General features: G+C 42.3%; 1 protein-coding gene across 2 annotated transcripts in view; it reads left to right on the top strand.

Moving 5' to 3' along the window:
* Positions 1-11,243: 11,243 nt before the first annotated feature.
* The window catches only part of CDH12 (cadherin 12), a 666,500-nt gene continuing 650,700 nt past the window's right edge, over positions 11,244-27,043 (top strand). For both annotated transcript variants that reach the window (XM_082234335.1, XM_082234336.1), the window contains exon 1: positions 11,244-11,653. The gene's annotated coding sequence lies outside the window, so the exon portion shown is untranslated. The remainder of the gene's footprint in view (positions 11,654-27,043) is intronic.

Genomic DNA, 27,043 nt, shown 5'->3' with positions numbered 1-27,043 from the left:
CTGGCATAAAACATCCCATAAATATTCAGCAATTAATTTGACTGCCTCATTATCCACACTGACCACCTGATTATTAAGATTCACGATGGAAGGTCATGAAGCTTATGTTTGGGGAGAAACTGGTTCCATCCATATTCGGCTTCTAGGACTAAATGTTTTAAAAAGGGAGGTGTCTCACTTGTTGCTCAAGCACCACCCTCTACTAAAACCAATTAATATCAGTTGTCACTGTGATAAGATATAATTAATCTTTATCATTGTGATAAAGACCTCCCCACTGGTTCTTGGCTAAGGAAACTAATCCATTTTGCATAGGTTAGAGAACACATATAAGACAGCAATAGCACTCAGTCGGTCAGCTGGACTATGAGTAGGTTTTGAATCTAGCTGTCTGTAGCTCATGATCAATCCCCCAAACCTTTCAGTCCCTCAAATAAGGAGTTTTCTTTTTCTCCATATGTTGTTGGGTTTGTTTTTTTAATGTATCTGTCAGTTACACATCAAAGCAGCAAACAAGCTCATGGGAAGTTATTGCCACAGGCCTTTTAAGCATTGCCAACAAAAGCTGCCTTGTGAAAATGTCCTAAGAAGCCAATATGGACTTGATGTTATGGTTTCTGAAATAAGCTGCTCAGTGTTTTGGTTGGCTTCATCAGCTTTGCTAACCTTGCCCCCACCTCTTTTTAGTGACTTTCCAACACTTTTGTGAAAATGTTTTGCTGATACAATTACATTGCCCTCACTTGCTCTTGGAGATAACATGTAATTTATGTCAGGAAAAAGCAGCAATGCAAAAGCCAGCTGCAGGTGGCTGGAAAGCAAAACAGGATGTTGTGGTCTGGAACTGTACTGGTGGGGAAAAGGGGCAGTCCATTCTCTGTACTGAGCACCGGATGTTAGCTCAGAGTGTCATCTGACCTGCACTGGAAGTACAGGGGCGGAGTTGTGACTCTACTGCCGGAGTCTGGTGGGTACAGACACGTTTCTCTGTACTGCTGAATGACAGGAATAAAAGACATGTAAATAGGACTCCTGTCTGTCTCTTTTCCCCTCCCTGGGGAATGCAGGGAGGGAGAGAGGAGGAGGGTGTGTTCTTCTCACGTTTGAGGAGGATCGCCGATTTATGGCCTTGCCTGTGCCCTGCCGGGAGACGCAGTGGCGAAGGTCAACAAGGATCTCAGCCGATTGCCTGGAGTGTAAGGCCAGTTACCTCTGACTGCGGCCGAGATTCCTGACATCTTATTCTCAGATCTTCGTTCTTTGACGTATCAATTGCTGCTGCTTTCATTGTGAGATTGATTGTAATGTTTTAGTTTAGCCTATTTTTCTTTAACAGGTTTCTTTGGGCATCCACTTTGTTTTATACCAAAACGTGAGGACTAACCAAGCATGGCGTGTACACATCTGTATAATGTGTGAATAGGGCTATGACTAAGTCTGATTGGCCACAGAGTAGTGTGGCATCATCCATTTCACTACATGGTCCCTGATTGAGTGGAATCTGCAATGTGACCAATCCAGGCAGAGGAAGAAATGTCAGCCAGAGGAACTAAAGAAATGGAAGTGACCAGAAACTATTGCACTGGGCAGAATTTTTAAAAAGTTTAATCTTGAAAAAGCAGACAAAAAAATTGCAAGAGGAGATGTCTAGCCCACCAATTTCTGTAGTTGCTACCAGAAAACAGAACATTTGGTGTACCTCTAGCCTTAAAAAGGAGCAAGTATGGAGTTTACTGACTAACAAGAAACATTTGAAAATCTATTGGGGTGGGGGACTAGTTTTACAAGCATGCATTTGGAAGCCTTGCTCTTTTTTTCTTTTTTAAAGACCTCATTGTTTTTCATGTTTACATACGCTTCAGGTTACATAGGCATCAGGTTACAGACTCCGCTAACCCAGAAAACGTGCTTCAAATTAAGAACTTTGCTTCAGGATGAGAACAGAAATCGTGCTCTGGTGGTGCAGTGGCAGCAGGAGGCCTCATTAGCTAAAGTGGTGCTTCAGGTTAAGAACAGTTTCAGGTTAAGAACAGATCTCCGGAACAAATTAAGTACTTACCCCGAGGTACCACTGTACTTCTGACTTGGATCTCTAAGGGAGAGATAAAGCTAAGTTTGTGAAAATGAGAAAGAAAACCACATTAGTTACACCGTTGGTTGGAGAATGTATATCTATCGAAGAATAGCACCTTCAGACACAATATTTTAGCTCCTTGCCTGCCCTTCAAAGCTTTATTCTTAACTGAAAATGAATGTTACTAGTACTTGTTAGCACAGTAGAGCCAACATGGTCATTGTTAGCTGATATAGATTTTTCCCCCTGTGTGAAAGCTCTTTACAATATTGAATACACCTATACTATGAATTTGCAATGCTTTTATACCAAACTTACCACCATCATAGTTCCCCTGCCAAGTATCCTGGGAATTGTAGCTGAGGTTTTGGTCACAGCCGAAAATTCTTTGCTAAAGATCCACTCACAGAACTATAGTTACATAGCTTCTCTCAGGAGAGGCAATTACTGTGAAAATTCTTTAATACTATAGGCCAGCCTTCCCCAATTGGGTACTCTCCAGATATTTTGGAGTACAGTTCTACAATCTGCAACATTGGCTGGGGCTGAAGGGAATTCTAATCCAAATACATGGGGGCCACCAGGTTGGGTGGGGAACACTGCCATAGATATCCCCAGACTAGTCTGTATGACAGAGCCCAGATGACCTGAGACTGATGGCCCAGATTGCACCTCATATTTTAGCCATTTAACAGAGAACTGCAATCTCCGTAGCTAACCAGAGGGAATAATTTTGTACCCAGTGACCGATTCTCCTTTATTGTACCTTGAATCCATTGATTCAAATGCTACCCATCAGAGCATGAGAAAATAAGTTTGCTCCATCTTCCATTTGATAGCCCTTTAGATATATGAAGCTGGCTATCATATCTCCTCTGAGTCTCTTCTTCTGCTGGCTAAACATACCCAACTGTCTCAACTGTACTCCATAAGGCTTGATTTCCAGATCCTTGATCATCTTGCTTGCACATGTCCCAGCTTGTAAATATCCTTCTAATTCCCATATCCCAGGTGTGGTCTGACCAAGGCAGAATATAGTGGTACTATTACTTCCCTAGATCTGAGCACTAGACTTCTGTTGAAGCCTAGAATACCATTAACTTTTTTTGTTGCTTCTGCATCACACTGTTGCTTCATGGTAAGCTTGTGGTCATCCAAGACCCCTTGATCCCTTTCCCCATGTACTACTGGCAAGCCAAGTGTCCTCCATCTTATATTTGTGCAGCTGGTTATTCCTGCCTTGGTGTGGAACCTTACATTTATCTCTATCAAAATTCATTTTGTTAGTTTTGGCCCAGTTCTTGAATCAGTTAAAGTCATATTGTATGCGATGTGGCAGTGGCTACTCCTCCAATTTTAGTGTCCTCTACAAATCTGGTATCTTATTCTGAAGCCTCAGTCTAGTCCTGTTGAAATACTTGATATATGGTAACCAACTAGCCTCAAGGTATTGACACAGGCTGGAGAAGAGGAAGCAGGGTTTAAAAATATGTGGCATGGGGATGAGACCCATATATGGGTATTGAGTGGGCCTTATATAGAGAAATCAGGATGGTGGGCCTTATACAGAGAAAGGAAATGAATGAATGACTAAATGAAATTTGTATAGACTGTGGACTTTTATCCATCCCTATTTATTGCAGATCTTCCTGATCCATTATTAAAATGTTGTACATGTTGAAGAACCCCCTCCTTATCTCTCAAAACAACGCTTTGGTATGCAGCCAGCTTGTTTGTGGGGGGAGTCTTCTTAAACTTGGGAAATTTGAGGTTAGCAACACTGCTAGCCTCCCACATTCTAAGGAAGAAAGGTTATCATCACTCAGTCAGGAGGTATCTGATCTCTGACACCTGTATGCAACACTTGGGGAAATGTGAGATTTAGATTCAGGAAATGAATACCCAGATACAAGTGCAGCCCAGGAATTTCAAGTACTGATAAAGCTGAAGTTCAGAATTGGGATGTTCGGGATATGAACTTAACTAGCCCAGTGCCTCTGGGGTAATGGCAGCCAAGCCCAAATTTCTCCATCGTTCAGGCTTGGCTTGTAATTATCTCAGCCTTGACTCCAGTATCAGATCACTCCGCTGCAACTTCTTTCTTGTTTCTGCTCAAACGGCAAGAAAGGCTTCTTCTTCTTTAAGTTTCATTCAATAGCAGCAGCCCTGGGAGTGTCAATCTTTGCTGGAAAAGTCATTTTGCAGCAAGGCTGGGTCCTTATAATGGATACAGAAATTCCGAGGAACAAAATCCCCAGGGATCCTTGTGCCTGGGTTATGTTATTGCATCAAGGGATTCACTGAAGCCACAGCTGCTTGTTTTAAGCTAAACCATCCAGAAGCCACCTTGAGGAAGCTGGCCATTCACTGGTTACATGGCTCCCTGAAGGAAATCAATTAAGCTTTTACCAGTATTACATTCTATAGAGAACTCTTAATGTGGTTTGAGGCTTTGGTGTCCTTCACACTGAGTGGAGTGAAATGGACTGGCTGTCTAAATTGAAGTGTCTCTTCTTTCCATAGGCAGATTGAATAGGCAGGAAAATATGCTCAAATAAGCAGGATACAACCAACTCATCTGTCTGTCTGTCTGTCTATTTCACAGGTAAAGGGGAAACATACATGATGACCCCAGGAGTATCTGAGGATTAATATACCCTGAGGGGAGGGGAGAAAAGTTAGAACAACCTGGAGAACTGCTCACAATCTAGCCCCTAGTGTCCTAGCTGAGGTGGCCTCTAGATGGTCATCTAGCCTAGCCCCCTGCAATGCAGGAATATATTTGCCTAATATAAGGCTCAAACCCACAACTCTGAGATTAAGAGTCTCATCCTCTACCGACTGAATTTTCCCACTACACACACACACACACACACACACACACACACACACTGCATCTCCTGAATGCAGTGCAGTTAAATAAAATAGGAAGAAAACTACTAAATGAGAAGTGCACAAAGTCTGATGAACAAAGAAACTGGCAAAAGTGATCACATTAAAGTAATAATTTGCAGTTAAATACATAGTATTACAGAAATTGAAACTTAAATGCATTGGCTATTTCTAGCCTTCCCTATATAGTAACTTGCTTTCTGGAAGTAATCAGTCACTGCAGCAATTTCTTTTTTCTTAAAATACCAAATGCCACCTCTAAGTGAAAGCCTATAGTAAAAGCATTAGATGTCAGGGCATAAGGTCAGAAGGGAATGCTCTGCCATTGTCAGATCTGAACAATTGTCCACATGCATTATAGACACTTTGTCTGAAGCATCAATTATGGGTCACTGCTGGAGGCAAGATGGCATACTCAGAACTCTTTAATAATAGAATGCCATCTATTGTACAGTAGAAACTTCCCACCTTCATGATCCCAAGTAACTGTGAGCTATTGTTAGTTTTTAAGATACACACCAATATTAAATCCCTTTCTGACAAACCTATTGCATAATATTGTTATATCAGTGGACTGAAGAGACTTCTCTTCAGAATTTTTTATAACTGAAAACTATAAGCACTTGCTTAATAAGGAGCACTGGAAGCCAGCTGAAGTTCCTAGATATGCCAGAAACATAGGCCAACCTAAGTGAGGAAGTGAAATTAAGGAGCTGTCTGTCTACCAGGGAACACAGAGAGAATAGCTATATACTGTAACTTAAACTGCACTTTAAAAACAATGGGAGTTGGAGATTGTGATATACGTCTGATTTTAAAAATAAGTGTGTATCTTTAAGTGATGGATGTGGATGAGTGGGACTAGGAAACTGAAACAACTGTACAATTTTATTACGTTGCGAGCAACTATTATTTTATTGGAAGGATATAACACTATCTGGTGGAGATTTCTCTTTGCTTAGGCAGAACAACTTCTGAATAAATGTATAATTGAGTTTTCCATCTTCGGATTGTTCTGTTGTCATGCCATGGATGAGTAAAACTATTGGTGTGGATACTGGTGGAATGGATAATACATGTGACCTTCTCTGCATGCTTCAGGTTTTGCAATTCTAACTCTGAAATGCAAAAGTGCTGATAGGGCTTTAAATTGCCTGTACTATGCTGTATATGTATGCCCAGGCATACAAATCCCTTGTGGGAGGGAGCTCTGGATTGGAAATCATAATGTAGAGCTAGGAAGTCATAAAGGATTTAGGGCTCCTGCCCCAAAGCATGAAAGCAGAGGCTCTTATTTGTAAATAAGAAAGATATATTGATTCATGCAAGTAGTCCTACAAGCCCAGAAGCAAACAGAGGAGTCACAGTTTAGGAGCCAGGCAAGGAGTTCAGAACTGGACAGAAAAAATGAAGGTGTCCAAACAAGTTTCCACAGCACACCTGCCAAGCTTTTAAAGATAAGGTGTGGCAGCCTTCTCATTCACTAGACTCATTTGCCTCCCCCATTTGGATTGGGATTACAGTGTTCTAGTCTGAATCCAAATTGAAGTTACCATGTGTACTCTTATTTTAATAATAATAATAATAATAATAATAATAATAATAATAATGGGTATCATATTTACAACTCTCAAGTTACTTGTAGTTTGGTCCTGAATTATCAAGTGCTTTATACGTGAACCAGACCTGTGCTTAGGGATGGACAGAGCAATTAATTCCACCTTGTTTCAGTCTTGCTGGCACTCAGAATGGATGGACAGAACCTATGACCATCTCATAGGTCCTATAAGCCATCTCATGAGACCTATGACCATCTCATTGCATCCTACTCTGTCCCACTGTATGCATTTTGTGTACACTTTCTAATGTAAAATAGACACTTTCAGTGTAAAACACAAATCTTTCAGTGCCTTCCAATGAACTCACTTGTAAAATACAGATTTTGTATCATTGTGCACAGTGTTTGCACACCGTGAACACACTGTAATCTAATTGCAAGTTGTGCTCCAGTTATCAAGCACATTCTAGAGGTGTAGGATCAGGTTGGACTGCAGTGAGAAGATCCACCAAATCCCTCCCTGGTCCCTGGCTCTGTGCACCCTATTTATCAAGCCAAGTCCATGATACCGGAGATGGGCCTTCGTGTGATCTCAGCCTAGTTTGGCAAAATTCATAGCACATATTCTGTACCATCACACATTTTCCCCCCTTCTCCACATGATAGATAGTAGATATAATTTTGATGGGCTCTCTGGAGTGATGTGTCTTTGAAACAGCATGTAGGGTTCTCTGAACCCCAAGCACACCAACTCATTGAGGCCATTACAGAAGAGCAGATAGTGGAATGTTACAGAAATATGTTCTAATGGCTATGACAGAAGGCTGGTTAGGGATGGCAAAAAACTTGTGCTGTCAACGAGGATGGGTGAGGATGCTGCACATTAGCACACATTGCAGCACATTTTTGACAACCAATTATTATAACTAGGATCCCACACTCTCAAAGAATTCACATATACACCAATGAAGAACAGAAAAACTCATAAACAAATCGGAGAGGTGAATAACAATGTAAAGTTTTATTTTTCAGGATCTCTCTCTCTCTCTCTCTCTCTCTCTGTGTGTGTGTGTGTGTGTGTACACACACACACACACACACACGGCTTTGAATGTTTACTAATTTATTTAAATATACCTTTATTCTGTTCACAATTACAAATAAATCTTGAAGCAGTTTATAACATTAGAAATAAATATACAGTATTACCGATTCAAATCAAACATCAGAAACATCTATGTCAACAATATATCAACAATAGTATAGTACGATCAGTGCTGTTACTGGGGGAAAGTGCGAGTTCACAAATTAATTTTAAATTAATGCCACAAGCACACCATAGTTTGGGGACTTCCGGGGAGGAAGATGGCAGACTAGACATCTTTTGTTGACAGTCTGTTAGCAGAGATAATTATGCGGTCATTAATGATCGCCAAGCCATAAATCTTGGTTATCACATTCTCTCTGGGAAGACAGAGAGAACAGAGATTAACCTCTAATGCTCTGAAATGGCTGCTTTTTATGTTGGGAGACTGAGAAGTTTTGAGGTGCCCGAATGGGACAGAGTGACTCTAATCATGCCTATACCACCACATAATAGTCCTGAGGGTCAGTCCTTCAGGCATAAGGTCGGCAAAACTTCCCTTTCTTTAATTACTTTTGAGACTGTTATAAATTATGATTGAGGTGATCTGTCTGCTGGTTGAAATTTGCATCTGGAATGTGAACTGACTGCTAGCTTAAGAAGGGACAATTATTAAAAATGCTGAAAGCAAAACAAAAAACATGTTTTAATTGGCTGCAACTAAGAAAGATTCTAAATGGCTAAGGGGTGTTCCAACTGTTAAAAATATTTATTTTATTTTACTTTTAACCTTCCATCCCTTGGATGAAAGTGCTGGCTGCAAAGGGAAACTAATTTATCTACTCCACTGGGGGGGGGGTAGTGTGGAGATAAGGAGCTGGGAGGCTCAAGCTTTTAAGGCAGAGACTGTAAGACCTTAAAATATAAAGTGAGTTGTTAATAAGACCAAGAACACTCAGTATGATGAAAATACTGGTGGACGCACCATGGACTGCGGGCATCATGGATGAGCAACTAAAAATAGGAGAGTGGAATGATGAAACTAGAGGCAATACATGATGTGGTCATGTGGTGAAGCTATGAAGTTGGAGGAGTGGAATGAAACTATGGACAGATAGATTAAGAAATATTCTGAGCTGGCAGAGATAGAGTTGAGTGAGAGAGAATTCTGTGTATAATTTGGAGTGAATCTAGAGGATAAAGCTACCAAACTCTCACTGAAAAAGACTGAAAGAAGCAGAAGTGGAAGAACTTTTTTAAACAACAACTAGGATGTAGATCATGGCCAACAGGAAATGGGATCAGAAGATATGGAACTGAAAGACAGGTTTGACGGTATGAAAAGATGCTGAAAGGTCCAAGAGCACCAACATATCTCCTATTCCATTGTCCATATTGCAGTGCAAGTCATTCACCAGGAAAACCAAAGCAGCTTCCATCCCAAATCTGGGATTGGCATGGCTCCAAATAATCTGTGCCACCCAAAGCTGCCTGGAGTTGAGAAAATACCACCCACACCAATACCTTGCTCAAAAAAGAAAGGGGAAAAAAGGAAATTTTTCTTTGGTTAGGTTTCTTTGGTAAATGTCAATTGTCACCTCTTTCAGGGTGATAGGGTGAAAGCTGAACTGTGGCAAATAAAATCTCAAAAACTAGTAGAAGTAAAGATTCACAGAGCGGGTCTCAAACATCCTTGCAGTTTACACCCATATCATCCTGATCAGAGATTATGCTGGCTGCATCCTGATCAGAGATTATGCTGGCTGCATCCATTTCTGACACCAAAGTAGCTATGACATCCTGAAGTAGGGGTATCCACATGTCTCAGTTGTGGGTGTATGGCATTGCATGTAGATGTATAAAAAGGTAAAGGGACCCCTGACCATTAGGTCCAGTCGTGGCTGACTCTGGGGTTGCGGAGCTCATCTCGCTTTACTGGCTGAGGGAGCTGGTGTACAGCTTCTGGGTCATGTGACCGGCATGACTAAGCCACTTCTGGCGAACCAGAGTAGCACACGGAAACGCCATTTACCTTCCCGCCAGAGCGGTACCTATTTATCTACTTGCACTTTGACATGCTTTCGAACTGCTAGGTTGGCAGGAGCAGGAACCGAGCAATGGGAGCTCACCCCATCACAGAGATTCGAACCACCAACCTTCTGATCAGGAAGTCCTAGGCTCTGTGGTTTAGACCACAGCGCCACCTGAGTCCCTCCCATACACATCATAGTAACAAACAAAAACAATAACTGCCTGCAGTGGCGGATTTCAAGTAGACTGATTTTCATGTATCTAGCACCCACAGTTCAGAGATTGTGCCATTTGATGCTTTGCAGATATATTTGTGCCCTCTTCCAGTTAACATTCATTTGGCCCCTTCAGTTTTGCCATTTAATAAGTAATTAAAATTTATCTTTTTACTATTGGCTTTCCTTAAGAGAATTTTGGTGATCTCATTCAGTCTGTATCCATCTGTTTGTCTGTATCCACTCAGTGTGTCATACTCTGTCTGAGACTCCCTTGTTCTGTTTCTCTCTGTATGTTGCTTGGTGAGGGCTTGGCCATAAAAACTGACTACTACTACTACTACTAATAATAATAATAATGATAATGATAAAACCGGAATGAATAATAAATAAATATATACCTTTAGTTACCTTTAACTGAATATGCTAGAACAATACTGGTGGTTCTGTGAATGATGCATGGTAGGGAAAGCCATTGGTGTGGAATTTGAGATTTATTATTATTATTTGCAAAATAATATGGAAACACAATGGAATTCTGGGTGCAAATATGCAAAACTGGCATAGATTGATTAATCCATCTAGTGGCAAAACTGAACTAGATGGTTCAGTGATCTCCACTTCTCCTCTTCCCCCCTTTATTTTTTAGAAAACCCCTCCCATTGCAAAACTAGGAAAAACTTGGAGAGCTACTGGAGGTCAGAGCAGAGAATGGGCAGAAGGTGTCAAGAGTCTGTTTCATTATAAGGGTACTGCTCTGGAGGGTAGGACTTGAACCAAAGGTTTCAAGTTACCAGAAAGGAAATTCTGACTAAAGATCAGGAAAAACTTTCTGACAGTAAGAACTGTTTGACAGTGGAACGGTCTCCCTCAGGAGGTTATGCACTCTCCTGCCTTGGAGATTTTTAAGCAGAGGTTGGATCTGTCATGGATGCTTTAGCTGAGATTCCTGTATTGCAGGGGGTTGGACTAGATGACCCTTGGGGTCCCTTCCAACTCGATGATTCACATGATGGAACACTGCCTGCATTAGTAGACACGAATGGCATGAGCAGGTGTTTGTGTGCAGGATAGCTGATTTATAGCACATGAATTGATTATTACTTACAGTTTGCTTTCTCTGAGTGTGTTGTGTTGTGTTGTGTTGTGTTGTGTTGTGTGAGAGAGAGATGTCTGGAGGCTGACAGGCTTTGGACAGTTAAAAACACTTTTAGAGGCTTCGCAGGGTCACACTCCTTTCCATAATTCCAATTGGGCTTCTTTGCTTGGCTGGGGAGTCTTTTCAAGGCAGCCTGGAAAGCTGCACTCAGGGGATGGAGGGGGAAGAGAGACAGGTTAGGCTTCAAGCAAGGGGTTAAGATGACTTTTGCCTTTCCTCCCCAACTAATAACATTTGAAATGCATGCTCTGCGTGTGTCTTTTTGAGGGAGGGTTGCAGAAGGGGAATCCTCTGTACCTATTGGCTAGGCTCTATCAGCTGCAGTTTAGCTGAAGCTGCTGCTAAAGAGCTGTATTGATCTGAAGGGTAAATGTGGGGAGAGAGAGAGGGAGAGAGAGATCCAGTCATTTCTGAGAAGAGAGACGACCTCTGCCAGTAAGGAAGTGGTTTCAACCCGCCTGCCTTTCTTGTTTTATCTTTGGTGAATGAAAAGAGGACGCCTGCGAAAACAGTTTGTTGCGACGGTGGGATAGCGAGACAAGGTTTTCCCTTGGTCGAAGCTGCTGTTGCATATTCCTGCTGTTGCTGCTGCTGCTGCCGCCGCCGCCGCTTGCTTCCCTGCTGCAGTTTCATAGAACAGGTAAGCCTTATAAAAGCAAAACACAAAACGGTGATGATGAAACGCAATCGGGTGGCTTCTGTATCCTGAGATCCCAGACCCACAGGGATCGGCAGATTTGCAAACGCTGCGCCACTGGATGGCGAGGGCTTTTGCAAGACGGAGGAAATGACCTCGGGCATCCTTTTCTTCCTGGGGGTGGTTGTCCCACACACAGTGACAGGGGAAACTTGACTAAGTTCTCAAGAAAGTGTGTGAGTGTGTGATATGTATTGATCTGAGAGTGAGGAAAGGGGTTGCAAAGCAGCAGCTCTGTGCAGAACTGCAGGGAAGGGAAATAGCAAAGGGGCAGAAATATTTCCCTTTGCCTCTAGCTTAAAAGATGCACAGGTGGGGCTCTCGATGGTTTGAATTTGGTGGACCAGAGAACAGTTGTGTCAAAAATTATGCAATATAGTTCATTAGAAGACTGCCCCCCCTTTAAGGTACAGTGCAGAACTTGAATGAGAGATTTCTGATGCTATTTGAAGGATTTTTTTCTTAAATTGTGGCAGCTGTTTGAGGTGCTGAAAAGCTGACCTTTTAAAAGAGGGGGTTTGGCTCCTTTGTGTTCCAAAGAAAAGCACTGCAAGGCAACTTTTCTCCAGTTCCTCTTACCTGTTGTTTAACTGGATTACAGGTTCCATTTCTAAGCAAGGATCTAATTCAGCAGTCGCAAATAAGACATTTCAGTGCTCGCACTGGAGCTTCCTTTCCCCCCAAAAGATCTTGCCCAAATTAATCATGTGGTGATAAGTGAAACTCACATAATTCTTAAATAAGCATTTAAATGAACTATTTAGCACCAAATTGTAAACATTCACCGAAGCCTTGTCTTTTGCATGTGAGAGATCGGGGTGGGAGCAGAGGAATCTTGCTTTCTCTCTCTAGATATTTAATCCCCCCAAATTAGAAATGTGACACACAGTTCTGTGACTTTGATAGCTTTGTATTCTGATCTTTACTAATAAGAGGCACACATATTGTCTAAGTTAAAGTATTTCCCATAGTGGGGGGGGGGAGGAAATAGGTGGCCAATGGATTTTGTTTCTGGGTTCCGTGATCTTTCACAATACTGCACATCCCCTCATCCGTACATTGTAAAACATATCCACAAGATGCTTGTTAGGAAAATAGAAACTGCTGTACTGCTGGATGAAAACCAAGAAGGGGGAAAAAAGTCATTTGTATTTCCTTTGCTTTTATTGTTTTCCACTTCCAGCATGACCAACAAAAGCATAACCATTTCAGCATACAGAGCAGGTGTTAATGTCAAGCTATGCACTTTTCAATGCACACCTCACTGGATGCAAGGCAAAATATTATTAATAATAAGTGCAATGAATGGAAGAACAGTACTGAGAATTCAGTCTCTCATATTATTCATGAACTGGTCAGGAGGTCTTTATTTCTCCCCCATTAAGACTTGATTAGATGTTTCAGTGGTTGCCACTAACTGTTGGGAGGGTTCCTAGGAGTTTTACAAATATGTCCCCAAGAAGGAGAAGCCAGATGGTTATACCACCAAAGTCATAAGCAGTTAATTGCAGAATTGATTTGTAGTCCTCTTGAACATATCAGCGCCTGAACTGCGGTGCTTACATCTTAACTGATCAAGCTACTTGCCTGATGCTCACCTGTACCAAGATCAAGGGGCCATTTTTGGAAACTGTGCAGTAATATAATCACTCTGTTCTCCATAATAAGGCACATCATGGTTTAATAAGGAAAGCTACACCAGAAAAAAATACAGTTTTGTCTCCCCCACACATACATTTCACAACAATCATTGCTTGATACATTTTGTGCCTCCTTTGTTTTTTTGCCAGTCAGCTTTTGAATTCACTTGCAAAATTTCTGTGGTCTGTGCCAAGCCTGTGGCATTCCCTATCTGTTTGGTTGGACTGTACAGCAGCTGGAGACTGTGAGGTCTCCCACAGCTTATGTTCTATTCAGCATGGCAGAAGGAAGTTTTGCTCAACAAGAATATGCTCAAGACTTGTTAGCCCATCCACTTTCACAGCCAACTCAACAATGACCACTTGTTATATCTGCACCATACACTGGTGACTGATGCCAATCAATTCAAGTTTGTTGCCTGCATCCAGGATAGGGCTGTCATTTTCTTGCCAAAATTAAAACAAGGGCCTTCTTCGCAATCAGTAGTTCAAAATAGTTTTCAGCCCAGTTTACATTTAAAAGAAATTTTAATATTTTAATTAGAAACAAAAAAAAACTTCCTATCAAAAAAAAATTGTTAAGATGCATCTGCTATCCCTTGGCACTGAAATCCCAATAACATTTACTCAAATGTAAATCCCACAAGTTCAATAGAAGTTACTTGCAACAAGTATCCCATTGGACATTATCTTACCAAGAGGGAGTCAGTGCAGCTTGTGTAATTTCATGCGCCACCCTGGTAAAATCAGAAACACAGGATTGAATGGGAGGAGCCAGTGATGTCAACATCACCTCCTCTGAAAAATTAGAAAAACACCAATGAGGAAGAGAACTACACTGTGTATCATCCCAGATGACAGAGACCTTCTGAGATATGTTCTGCAGATGTCCTAAGTAGTGTGGTTGCTGCCGCCTCCACAGTTGCAAAGTTGTTTACTTACCAAGCCTTTGATAAGAATATATGCATTAGCTTTCCTTAGGTTGAATTGTCACATTAGCACTCTGTTGTAGTTGCCTGGGAAGAATATGTCCAGCCTGGGTAAGTCACATAGTAAAGCAGCTGTCTCTCTGCATACTAACCCCATCACTTTTCTGAATTACAATTAATATAGGAAGAGGGGTAAATTTATTAAGAAGACATCTGCTATACATCCAGAATTAATCTGATTCTGATGAATTGAGAACCAGTATGCCTTTTCACATGCCCAGTTGCATCATTAAGTGTGCATAGGTCTTTGGACAAGCTGCCATGATGTCCACATCTCTATCCCTTGCACCCTCAGTATGAATCAGACTCTTTCTGCTTCTAGCCTCCAGCTTTCACTAAGTAGCATATTCACTTGATGCTCACATAGGACATGAATGCAGTCAGACCAAAGCTGTTCTGGCCAAAGCTGTTCTGGCCAAGCTGTTCTGGAAGCAGCGGTCAGGGAAATCAGTACCATGGACAGATCCCAGTTGCCCTCGCTGTCTGGAAATGACTCCATAAAGTCACTGGGCTCATGTATGTAAGGTGCAATTCCATCTAAAGGTGTTTAGTTTGGTTTTATTAAACTTCTGAAATGCTATTGCGTTACCAGGTGGTGACAGCCCCAGCCCTCAGGGGTCATAAGGAAGGAACAAAGACTCTTACAACATTATATGGAATTAAAATTAGGCCACAACTTTATTAAACTTCCGAATGTAGGAAGACCTTAGCTTAGGCCTTGGGCATTTATCCCTCCCAGTCCCCCAGCCGGGGGGAACTGGGGCTCACCAGGGTAAATGGGATATGGGGGTGCTCTGCAAGATGTAAGTGTAGCAGGCAGCCAAGCCCATATCCTCACATGCAGGGTAGTTCACTGACGACCTTTCAGTGTATGGCCAGTGACACCCATATATATATAACCCCTTTTAAGAGGGGACCCTGGAATCGCCACTGTAGGGGGGTGAGTCACCAATTCACCCCCTCCCCATTATAGGGAAGAAAAGACTAAAGGATTCCACCCAATGCCATAACTGCCAAAGTTGTGACAAATTGCTATGGGGAAGACAAAACCTACCAATGAATGAAAATTTCTTCCTGGTCCTTCAACAGCAACCAGTCAAAGAACATAGCAGCACCTGCTAAAGAGGAAGAAAAAGTTAACCTGCAAACAGAAACATTAAACAAAGGGAGGGTAGGGAGGGTGAATCTCCAGAGCTACACCCCTATGTATAAATGGGGCTGGCTCCACCTCCCAGCAAGAAACCTGATTACTTAGGCTGGGTGTGAACCTCCAGAAATTAACACTGAGGGGCAAGCCAGCCCCTGCTTGCCAGTAAGCTCCCTGGGAACTGTAGCACCATGCACGATCCCGCAAAGGGCACCCACAATGTAAAGTGTGAGTGCTCATTTCTGAAAGTCCCAAGACTAATGCAAAGCTATATAAACAATGTCATAACAACACCATCATAGCAGACAAAACAGCTGTGGTAATCAACTAAAACAGGCATAAAAGTAACCATGCCATGCCATACCATCAAATATCTGGAGCAGAAAAAACATCTCCACCTGGCACTGAAAGTATAACAAAGCCAATGCCAGGTGGGCCTTGCAGGGGAGAACATTCCACAGATGGGGAGGCAGCACTGTCCCTTGTTAGAACACTCCAAACCTCCCTCAGATGGGTAGTATGCGAAATCTAAAGCTCTGTTTCACCCCCATTGGTTTAAGAAGAAAATCTAAAAAATTGCTATATATTTTTTTCCCTTAGGGCATCTTCCCCTGAGATTTAATTGAAGTATGCGAAGCTGGCTTCTGAGTGCCTGAGAGTGGTGTATTCACTGATTTTGTTTTTAATTAAAGTCTTGCTTTTACCTTAGAAAAACCATACCTTTCCACACAGATTTTCTTCTTCAAAAATTACACACACACACACACACACACTGCTTTTTTCTTGGGGTACGCATACCCCTAAACATTTTGTGAATCTAAGTTTGGCCTCATTGAGGTGCAGTATTTCAATATGAGTAGGAAAAAGAAAGTAGCCCTAAACATCTTTATTATTATTATTATTTAGAGAAGGCTGCAGAGTATAGACCACTAAAGTGTTGATTTGTAGGATGTAAAAAAAAATACATCAACAAAATATCTCTTGACTTGGTGAGGTGAGCATAATAAAAACTCAGAGTTCCAACTTACAAGGATTTCATTGAAATGTCCCCATCTGTTTGACGTCATTTGAATGGAATTTCTTTTCTTATTAATTGTTGAAGAATGGTTAAAGGAGGGGGGAGAAAGAAATTTTCAGCACAGCACTAAGTTGATTGGGTGTTTGTCTCCGTAGGCTACAAATTTGCACAGCCCTGGCTTTAAATGAGCATTAAGTAGATGAGAGGGTTCAGGGTAGCTTTTTTATGGTTCATGAATATCAATCTGGTAATATCCCAAGTCCCACAGTTTAAATATGGGATCTCTGCTCATGTATAAAATGAAAGTGTGTGTAATGTACATACACAATTTAAATGTGTTTGCATGCAGCCACTTCATTTCCAGCTTCTAACCCACTGATTTGTAAAGTGCTTTGAGAGGTCTTGAGTATGGAAGCTTCTGCTTCACAACGCCATTCTCTTCTGTGCTATAAATGGCTCATAAAAATGCCTCCACTTTAAGTGTTATGTATAAACACACAGACGGCTTTGTGTGTATGTATATATATACACACACACACACTTAAAGGGGTGACGTTTTTTATGAGTCATTTCTAAAGGAGAATAGAATTTGGTTTTATATTGCACCTCTCATAGTCAAGGTATTGCAAAGCCATTTTCCATGCACGTGAGTTACTGTTGGTGTCGGCAATAGAGGCTGCATAGACAAATGCTTCTAAGGAGGCGTATAGACCAGGGTCATCCACTACTCTTTTTGAAAAATGGACTATGATCTTCAGCTTTTACTCAACAAGCCGGTTGCAAAAGGCACAGTAAACCATTATCCAGCATTTTATAAAGGCAATAGCCCCATAAAACCTCAGAACAGCTCCTTTCTCCTCCCTGTTCCCTGTCCACTCCTCCCTCCAGTACTATAGTACTACAGAATTTAGCCAACAATTGGATTTCACGAAACTAGGCACCATGATAGGACATACATTTCTGTAGTAGAGAACATTTGAGTCCACTTTCAGGAGGACTTGGGAGCTGGTTGTGTTCTACAAACACTAATACCTTTGGGGAGAGAGTATATTATGCATTTATGTCATTGGTTTTGTGCTGTCTTGAGATGCACTTAGCTCTCTTGTGTTGGTTTCTTGGAGGTAAAACCTAGCTGCTTTAGAGTAGTGCTATATGTTTTTTAGCGATGCACTTAGAAAATGTTAGAACCTGGACTTACTGGCCCTTTAGAACGTAATGTGTATCACTTTGCTTATTTCAAACTGTGGCATCCCACCCTTCTTGCATTTGAGATTCTCTTGTTTCATCTTCTGAGTGGGGTCCCAGATCTATAGCCCAAAGTCCTGCCCATCACTGTAGGTTATTCAGTCATTCCTCTGATTGCTTGGAGAGAGGATAGCCCTAGATGAAATTTCATAACCTAGTTATCAGAGGTAGCTGTTTAAATCTCCTGCAAAAGCAGAAGGCAGGGTGATCATGCTGATACTCACAACCAAGTTATCCCAAAGCAATGGAGCTTTCCTGATCCCAGAGTAAGAAAGGATTCCCCCAAGGAATCCTGGGAACTGTAGCTTGTTAAGGGCTCTGGGAATTGTAGCTCATTGAGGAGCAAACTTCAGTTCCCATGTTTCTTTAGGTGTGAGTTAATCAATGAATTAACCAAGGCTTTAATCAATTCATTGATAGTGGCCAATTTTAACAAGCCAGTTTTACTTGGTTTCTTGCAAATTAAGGGCCTCTGTTGCTATTTTGGGGTACGTTTGGTCATATGTATGTATGTATAGATAGATAGATGATAGATAGATAGACAGATAGATGATAGATAATGATTTTCTTTCTCATAATGAGTGATAGAGGTTTTGATTATCTGCACTGAGTTTTTGGCCATATGCAAATTTATTTAAGCCCAATAAACTAATTAATAACTTGGAGTAGGGAGATTAATCACCTACAATTATAAAAGTGGTTGACAGCTTGCTGTTCACAGCTGGTTAGAAGACTTCTCTTTCTAGTTTATGTTGTTCTGCAGCACAGTTAATGGGGTTGATATATTCTGCCCTAGAGATGGTTACAATTCATTAGCGTGTGCAATGACTCTTCTATAAATATGACAAGGCAATATACACATTTTCATATAAAGTTCTTTGGAGCCCTATAAACTTTGCAGCTGTTCTGTTCATCACTCATAAGTTCCCCAGCATTTTTTTTTATTTTTAACACAGAGAGACAAATTCCTACTATAGGCAAATGTCCATTCACCTGCACAGTTCACTTCTAGGATGAAATACACAGCTACGGGGAGAGCTAAATGTTTGTTGCCTGTTTGTGAGACTTTTGATCATTGTGATCTCCTGCCTACTCAGCAGGCCCTACCAAGGGCCTACTCGGTAGTGGCACCTTGGTTATAAAGCTCTCTTTCTAGGAATATCCAGTTGGTAGCTATTCTGCTAGTTTTAGGTATGGTTAAATAAATCCAATTCTGCTCAGCTTTCAGTGGATGATGTATTTAATTTCTACTTTGCTGCCTGTTTTTACTCCTGATTGTTTCTGCTTTTGCTGCTTTTGGGGGGCAGTTCTGTTAATTTTTAATATTTTAACTGATGTTTTTAATGGCTGTTGCTAGCCACCTTTGGGTATGAAAATTAAGATTAAAATGTTAAAACAAATATATGTAAATCACATTTTCCGTTCCAGACACTTGTTTGGGGGTTGTCATATTTGGGCTTCCTACTGTAGAACTGAAAATAATGCTTACATCATCTACTTCAGGCATGTAAATAACTGTTCACCTGTGGCAAATAAAAATTCCATATAAGACAGGAAACATTTGTAAAGTGAAAGCGAGGGCCTTCCCTGACCCCTGCTTTCTTTAGCCTGTTGGTGTGTCACAACTGACTGATATATGTAGTTGTCCTCTCACTGACAAATTAGTGAAAGAAAGGGTGTGGCCACACCAAATGGAATGTTTTGAGGAATCCAGTGTTCAAAACAGAATGATGGGCTCAGAGCCAGAAGTAGATTATCTGGTAGGATGAATATGCTAGATTCCCAGCAGGTGGGTCCTTATTGCTTACTGAGGGGGTGAGGAGTTTGGCATGATGCAAATACAATAGTGAAGCTAATGTGCTGGTCCTACTGGTGCATTGATTGATTGATTGATTGATTGATTGAATTTATATACTGCCCTATACCCGGAGGTCTCAGGGCAGTTCACAGAAAAGATCACAATGTATAAAATCAAAATAAGAACAATAATTACCCAACAACACCCCCACCCACCAAAAGAGGCACATTTTAAAAGGGTAGAATATGTCAATCAGGTCAACCAAAGGCCTGGTTAAAAAGGAATGTTTTTGCCTGGTGCCTAAGGGTGTATAATGAAGGCACCAGGTGAAATTCCCTGGGGAGAGCATATCACAGACAGGGAGCCACTGCAGAGAACACCCATTCTTGTGTTGCCACCCTCCAGACCTTTAGAGGAGGAGACACATGAAGGAGGGCTTCAGAAGATTATGTCAGGGTCTGAGTAGGTTCATATGGAAAGAGGCGGTCATCATTTACACGACATCAACCTCCCCACCACTTTCTCCCTCCCCCTCCCCCTCTCAGTAAGCAATAATGACCCACTTGCTGTGTATCTGGTATAGCAGCTCTGCCCCAGCTGCTCACAGCCCAAAACCTTTAAACCCATAATTATTTTTGAGGTTTTTACTGCGAATTATAAGTGTGTGAAATAGACAGACAGAGAGACCAACTTTGATTATGAAATGCATCTAAAGGACTCCTGCAGATTGCAACTTTCTGCAATCATTGCAACAACGAAGGAAGGAAGGAAGGAGGGGAAAAGTACCTTAGGTACTGGACAGCAACAGAAAGGGTCAAATAGTAGTTGCTGTATGTAGTGTGAGTGAAAAAGCAAGCAAAACAACACCAAGCAGTCGTTCACACGGAACATCATGTGCACATAACTTAGTGTTCTATCTTGAATGATGGCGGCTGACCTGGGAGCATTTCAGGTTCGTCAGATATAACGTGGATGGAATGCCATTGCTCTCTAAGTGGCTTATAACTGACTTAGATCGGATGCTGGCATTTGAAATAATGTACTAACCTATTCTGTGAGCTGCTCTGTAGAAAATTCCCCTGGTGGTATTCCTTTGAGCTACAGCTTGGATATCAGCTTGACCCACCTGGGCTGAAATGTCAGTATTCTTGGCATATATAGAAGAGCCCTAAGGCTGAAATCAATTACATCCAAGTAAATGTGTTTAAGGTTATTAAGTTTTGCTCTTTAGATTCTTTTCCTCCTCGGCCATCACTACGGAGCTGTGTGAGACATTAGAGAGAGAGGGAATCTTATTTTTTTTTTAAAAAAAAAACACACAATGCATTTCCCTCTACATTCCTTTAACTATTTTGCCTAGACCCCTTCAAGCTCACCTTAAAAAGCAGTGGTGACTATTTGGAAAAGCAGATGCAGATGTTGTTGTTGTTTGCCTCTGTCCGCCTCAGGAGGCAACGGAGTGCACCTTCTAGGGTGAAGTCAAACCACTGCATTAGCAGCATCAAAGTGACCTCCCTGGGGTGCAAGCCTGGGCAGAGTGTATGGAGGTCCTGGGCTGCCCAGATGACAAGACACCCCCCCTCCTTGGCCTCACTGATGTGGTCCAAGGGAGCAAAGGATAGCAGAGCAAAATGTTTGGCACCAGATTGGCTGCAGGAGTTGCCAAAATAAGGCATACAAGGCACAATCCAACAATCATAGGGACTCCACTCTGGATTTGTGTAGAACATAGTCTGTAGACTTTCCTTCTCCCAATGGAAAAGGGGGGAAACCACCAAAGAGGAATTCAAACAAATAACCAGCACGTGTAGACACAAAGTCAGAAAAGCTAAAGCACAGAATGAACTCAGGCTTGCTAGAGAGGTTAAAAGCAACAAAAAAGGCTTTTATGGGTATGTTCGTAGCAAAAGGAAGAACAAAGAAACAATGGGGTCACTCAGAGGAGAAGATGGTGAAATGCAAACAGGGGACACAGAAAGGGCTGAACTACTCAATGCCTTCTTTGCCTCAGTCTTCTCCGATAAAGAAAACAATGCCCGACCTGAATAATTTGGAGCAAATGATTCAGCAGAGGAAACACAGCCCAGAATAACTAAGGAGATAGTACAAGAATATTTGGCTAGTTTAGATGTATTCAAGTCTCCAGGGCCAGATGAACTGCATCCAAGAGTATTAAAAGAACTGGCAGATGTGATCTCAGAACCACTGGCAGTCATCTTTGAGAATTCCTGGAGAACAGGCGAAGTCCCGGCAGACTGGAGGAGGGCAAATGTTGTCCCTATTTTCAAAAGGGGGAAAAGAGAGGACCCAAATAATTACCGCCCAGTCAGTCTGACATCAATACCAGGGAAGATTCTGGAGCAGATCATTAAGCAAACAGTCTGTGAGCACCTAGAAAGGAATGCTGTGATCACCAATAGTCAGCATGGATTTCTGAAAAATAAGTCATGTCAGACTAACCTGATCTCGTTTTTTGACAGAATTACAAGCCTGGTAGATGAAGGGAACGCAGTGGATGTAGCCTACCTTGATTTCAGCAAGGCATTTGACAAGGTGCCCCATGATATTCTTGTAAAGAAGCTGGTAAAATGCGGTCTTGACTATGCTACCACTCAGTGGATTTGTAACTGGCTGGCTGACCGAACCCAAAGGGTGCTCATCAATGGTTCCTCTTCATCCTGGAAAAGAGTGACTAGTGGGGTGCCACAGGGTTCTGTCTTGGGCCCGGTCTTATTCAACATCTTTATCAACGACTTGGATGATGGACTCAAGGGCATCCTGATCAAATTTGCAGATGACACCAAACTGGGAGGGGTGGCTAACACCCCAGAGGACAGGATCACACTTCAAAACGACCTTGACAGATTAGAGAACTGGGCAAAAATAAACAAGATGAATTTTAACAGGGAGAAATGTAAAGTATTGCACTTGGGCAAAACAAATGAGAGGCACAAATACAAGATGGGTGACACCTGGCTTGAGAGCAGTACATGTGAAAAGGATCTAGGAGTCTTGGTTGACCACAAACTTGACATGAGCCAACAGTGTGACGCGGCAGCTAAAAAAGCCAATGCAATTCTGGGCTGCATCAATAGGAGTATAGCATCTAGATCAAGGGAAGTAATAGTGCCACTGTATTCTGCTCTGGTCAGACCACACCTGGAGTACTGTGTCCAGTTCTGGGCACCACAATTCAAGAAGGACACTGACAAACTGGAACGTGTCCAGAGGAGGGCAACCAAAATGGTCAAAGGCCTGGAAACGATGCCTTATGAGGAACGGCTAAGGGAGCTGGGCATGTTTAGCCTGGAGAAGAGGAGGTTAAGGGGTGATATGATAGCCATGTTCAAATATATAAAAGGATGTCACATAGAGGAGGGAGAAAGGTTGTTTTCTGCTGCTCCGGAGAAGCGGACACGGAGCAATGGATCCAAACTACAAGAAAGAAGATTCCACCTAAACATTAGGAAGAACTTCCTGACAGTAAGAGCTGTTCGACAGTGGAATTTGCTGCCAAGGAGTGTGGTGGAGTCTCCTACATTGGAGGTCTTTAAGCAGAGGCTTGACAACCATATGTCAGGAGTGCTCTGATGGTGTTTCCTGCTTGGCAGGGGGTTGGACTCGATGGCCCTTGTGGTCTCTTCCAACTCTATGATTCTATGATTCTATGAAATAATAATAATAATAATAATAATAATAATAATAATAATAATAATTTATTATTATTTATTACTATTACTATTGTTACTATTATTACTATTGTTACTATTGTTACTTTATTTGTACCCCATCCATCTGCCACTCTGGACAGCTCCCAAGAGAATATTAAAAACACGATAAAACGTCAAACATTAAAAACTTCCCTAAACAGGGTTGCCTTCAGATGTCTTCTAAAAGTCAGGTAGTTGTTTATTTCCTTGACCTCTGACAGGAGGGCTTTCCACAGGGGGGGCACCACTACCCAGAAGGCCCTCTCCCTGCTTCCCAGTAACCTCACCTCGCAGTAAGGGAACTGCCAGAAGGCTCTTGGCACTGGACCTCCGTGTCCACAGTGGCGTAGCATGGGGGGTGCAGGGGGGGGCCGGTCGCACCGGGCGCAACTTCTGGGGGTTAGGGTTAGGGGGCGCAAATCCACGGGTTAGGGGGCGCAAATCCACGGGTTAGGGGGCACAAATTACTTGCCTTGCCCCGGGTGCTGACAACCCACGCTACGCCACTGCGTGTCCAGGCTGAACGATGGGGGTGGAGACTCTCCTTCAGGTCCCACAAGGCAGTGGATGTTTATGATCAAAGTTTTCCCAAAGCCAAATTGCTGCAGAAAGGTAGAGAACTGAATTTCATTTGTGGGGGGAGAGGATGAGAGAACCAGAATTGACATCCAAACTCCCCAAAGTCACCCCTAGCACCCATTAGCAATCCTCAGTCATGACTACACATCCAGCATCATTCTGGGTGATAATGGTGAGAGGAAAGGAAAGGATAGCCATAGAGAAGGACATTCCCTTTTACCTCTCCCCTCTTGCTTCCATAACTGTTGCTTTTGCTGTGTTAAGGTCAGGGGGAAGGATTTGTTCAGCTGCAGGGGCTGTCAGGGATTGAAGCGTGACAGAAGGACAGGGCCCTGCTTGTAGGCGTTTGATTTAGCTGAGGGACATTTCTAGGTTTTCCCTGATTTTGTGTGGGGATTTGCCCTTCCTTTAGCTGTGAATTTTCACGTTTTCAGCTGGTCTTTCAGGAAGAAAACAAACCGCCTTACACAATCAGCAGGGAAATAAGTCTCGGTTGAAATGTCGGCTTAGGAGAACTCACAAGAGAGCCAACCCCTCCTTTTTTAATGTAGTGTTTGGCTTCCTCACAGTGCAATACCCCCAAATTCCTGCAGTGTCCCCAATTAAAGCAAAGCCCGAGGATGTATTAAAAACTGGGAGGAAATCTTTGAAAGGTTCCTCTTAATTGGTTCTGAGATTCAGGCCTGTTATCAGAACTGAACAGAGAAGAATCAGTATTAACACCTGGACTCATGGCTATGCAAAATCCAGAGTTCCTAAAGCAGCAATTAAATGGCTTAATCTTAAAACCCTCCTAGGTTCAATTCAGTAAAACTGCTCTGAAGGGCAGTGCTAATTCTTCATGAATTGCCGCTTCACATTAGCCAATGCTGTTTTAATTTCCGTACCATCCCTGCCAGACTCTCCTCTGAGCTGCTTGCAAGGCTTTGAAGCTCTCCATCCCCAGTGACTTTCTTATTTGTCCTTTCAACAAGTATGAGTGATAAATATTTGTGTGCGGAAAGGCAGTTTTGTGTGTGTTTGCATATATGTGCATGCCACATTTTTTGGCATGGCTGAAAAATGATTCACCACTTTTGATAATTGTTTTGGCACTGCTTGCAAAAATGTTTCCCCGTTCATTAACATTGCCCTCTGTTCATTTCCCTCTCTGTTTGCATCTCTTGCTCCCAGCGGTGTCGTCACACAGCCAAATCAGATTGGATACATAACAGTCATGATATCATCACGCTCATGATGTGATCCCTAATGAGCTGGGATCACACACTAGCTCAGGAAGGGGAAAGAATAACTAATTGGGGAGAAGGAGTTGGTGCCACAGCAACAGCAGCTAAACAGAACTCTGGGTGGGGGCGGGAATGCATATTCCATACCCTCCAACATTTGTCAGATGAAAAGAGTGACGCCCCATTCCATAACAATAATTTTACTATTTATACCCCACACATCTTACTGGGTTGCCCCAGCCACTCTGGGCAGGTTCCAACATGTATAAAAACATAATAAAACATTAAACCCTTCCCTATAAAAGGTTGCCTTCAGATGGCTCGGGGTCGAATAATTCCTTACCCTACAACATTTCTCCAATGAAAATAGTGACGTCCTATGGAAAAGAGGGACATTCCAGGATCCAGTTAGAAACCAGGACACTTTTCTAAATCAGGGGTGTCTCTTGGAAATATGGACATTTGCAGGGTCTGATATTCCACACGAAGCATTTTTCCAGGAAACATTTGTACCCTTCAAAAAATACCTATTTTTCAGCTCCAGCAATAAAACCTGGAGATTTTTTGGCACAACCCTACATATATGTATCATCATTAACCTGGAAGCAAAAATGGCAATAAATTTAAGCCAACCATTAAACCAATTCTCTGTACTGAGAGTGTGTGAGAGAGCACACACACACATTCAAATGCCTGAGCTGGACATTTTAATAGAATATAAGTCCTTGGAGCATTAACAAATTCTGGAGCTTTTAAATCAACTGTGACCTCTTCATTTAGAAGGCTGCTCCAGTAATGCAATGGCTCACTAAGGTTAATGATGGATCATGGCACGGTGCGATTTGCAGAGTGTCATTTAGTCCGTTATATTCCCCCAATGTTTGCTTGGGTCAGGTTATCGCATCTAAATAATGAGCCGAGCCACCCCTTCCTCCTGGAGATAGCCAGTGATTACTGGAAAGCTCACTTTGCTGGACCAGGAGGCGCCAAGCCTTGCTAGCTGCTGGTAAATTATGATGCTACAGTCAGAGGCTGATAAAAGCAGACCAGGGTCAGGGTTCTTAGTGACCGTGTGACACCTGCCTCTTGTGACTCCATCTGGGTGAACAGACGGCCTAGCTGTTAGTCAAAATGAGACCTTTGACTCCCTCTCCGTTTTCTTGCTACTGGCTTTCCCCCCCTTCCAGTGGGGAAGGTTAGGTGACCTGACCTGCTGTGGCAGATTATTTACAATGAAAGCTGCCCCTATTTCTTTCCCCTTGCTTCCACTGAGGTCCACAACATGGCATGCATGCAAAGTGCCACCAGTGTGCCAGTCTGAAAGCACACTGATAGCTTCCAGAGGCTTTTCATTTATTGCAAATGTCACGCTGCCGGGCCATTCCAGGCACCTAGAGGAAAGGGATGGAGGCGACGTCGCTGCCTAGCTGTGAACTTGCTACAGAGTGAACACAAACATTTCTTTCTCAGCGCTGCCAACCTTTCTTCCCTCTGCGGGGATTGCTGCAAGGAGGCACAATTGTTCTGAAAGAAACCGAGATGATAAGAACGGGCAGCCGACAGTTCTGAATGCATTTGGATGTTTGCAGGTTGCCTCCCTCTATTCTAGGGCTTTCAAAACAACGACGACTGATAGCACAAAGTGCCTTGTGTCAGCTGGGTCTCCACGTTTCGGCCACATCTTTGTCCACCACCATTGATCTTCCCATCATGAAACTCCCGATACGTTTCTGCAAACCCCTGCAATTTCTAGGGACACCAGTCTGCAAACCACTGCTCAGTGGTGCTAAGAGAACATTCAGCATTTATGGTGAACACACGCCAAAGCTGAAATCTGTTGGCACTGAGAAACAGATTCATTAGCTTTTCCTGCTTCCACAATTTATGGTCTGGTGAGTTACAGAAGGGAAGAAAAAAATCTAAAGCAAGCAGTTTTGTTACCAAACTATATAAGTAACAGATAAAAAAGAGAGTGACCAAC

Source organism: Podarcis vaucheri, assembly GCF_965113315.1.
Source record: "Podarcis vaucheri genome assembly, chromosome: 8".
Taxonomy (NCBI): Eukaryota; Metazoa; Chordata; class Lepidosauria; order Squamata; family Lacertidae; genus Podarcis; species Podarcis vaucheri.
The sequence above is the reverse complement of the archived record's forward strand: the minus strand, read 5'-3'. Positions and strand labels throughout refer to the sequence as shown.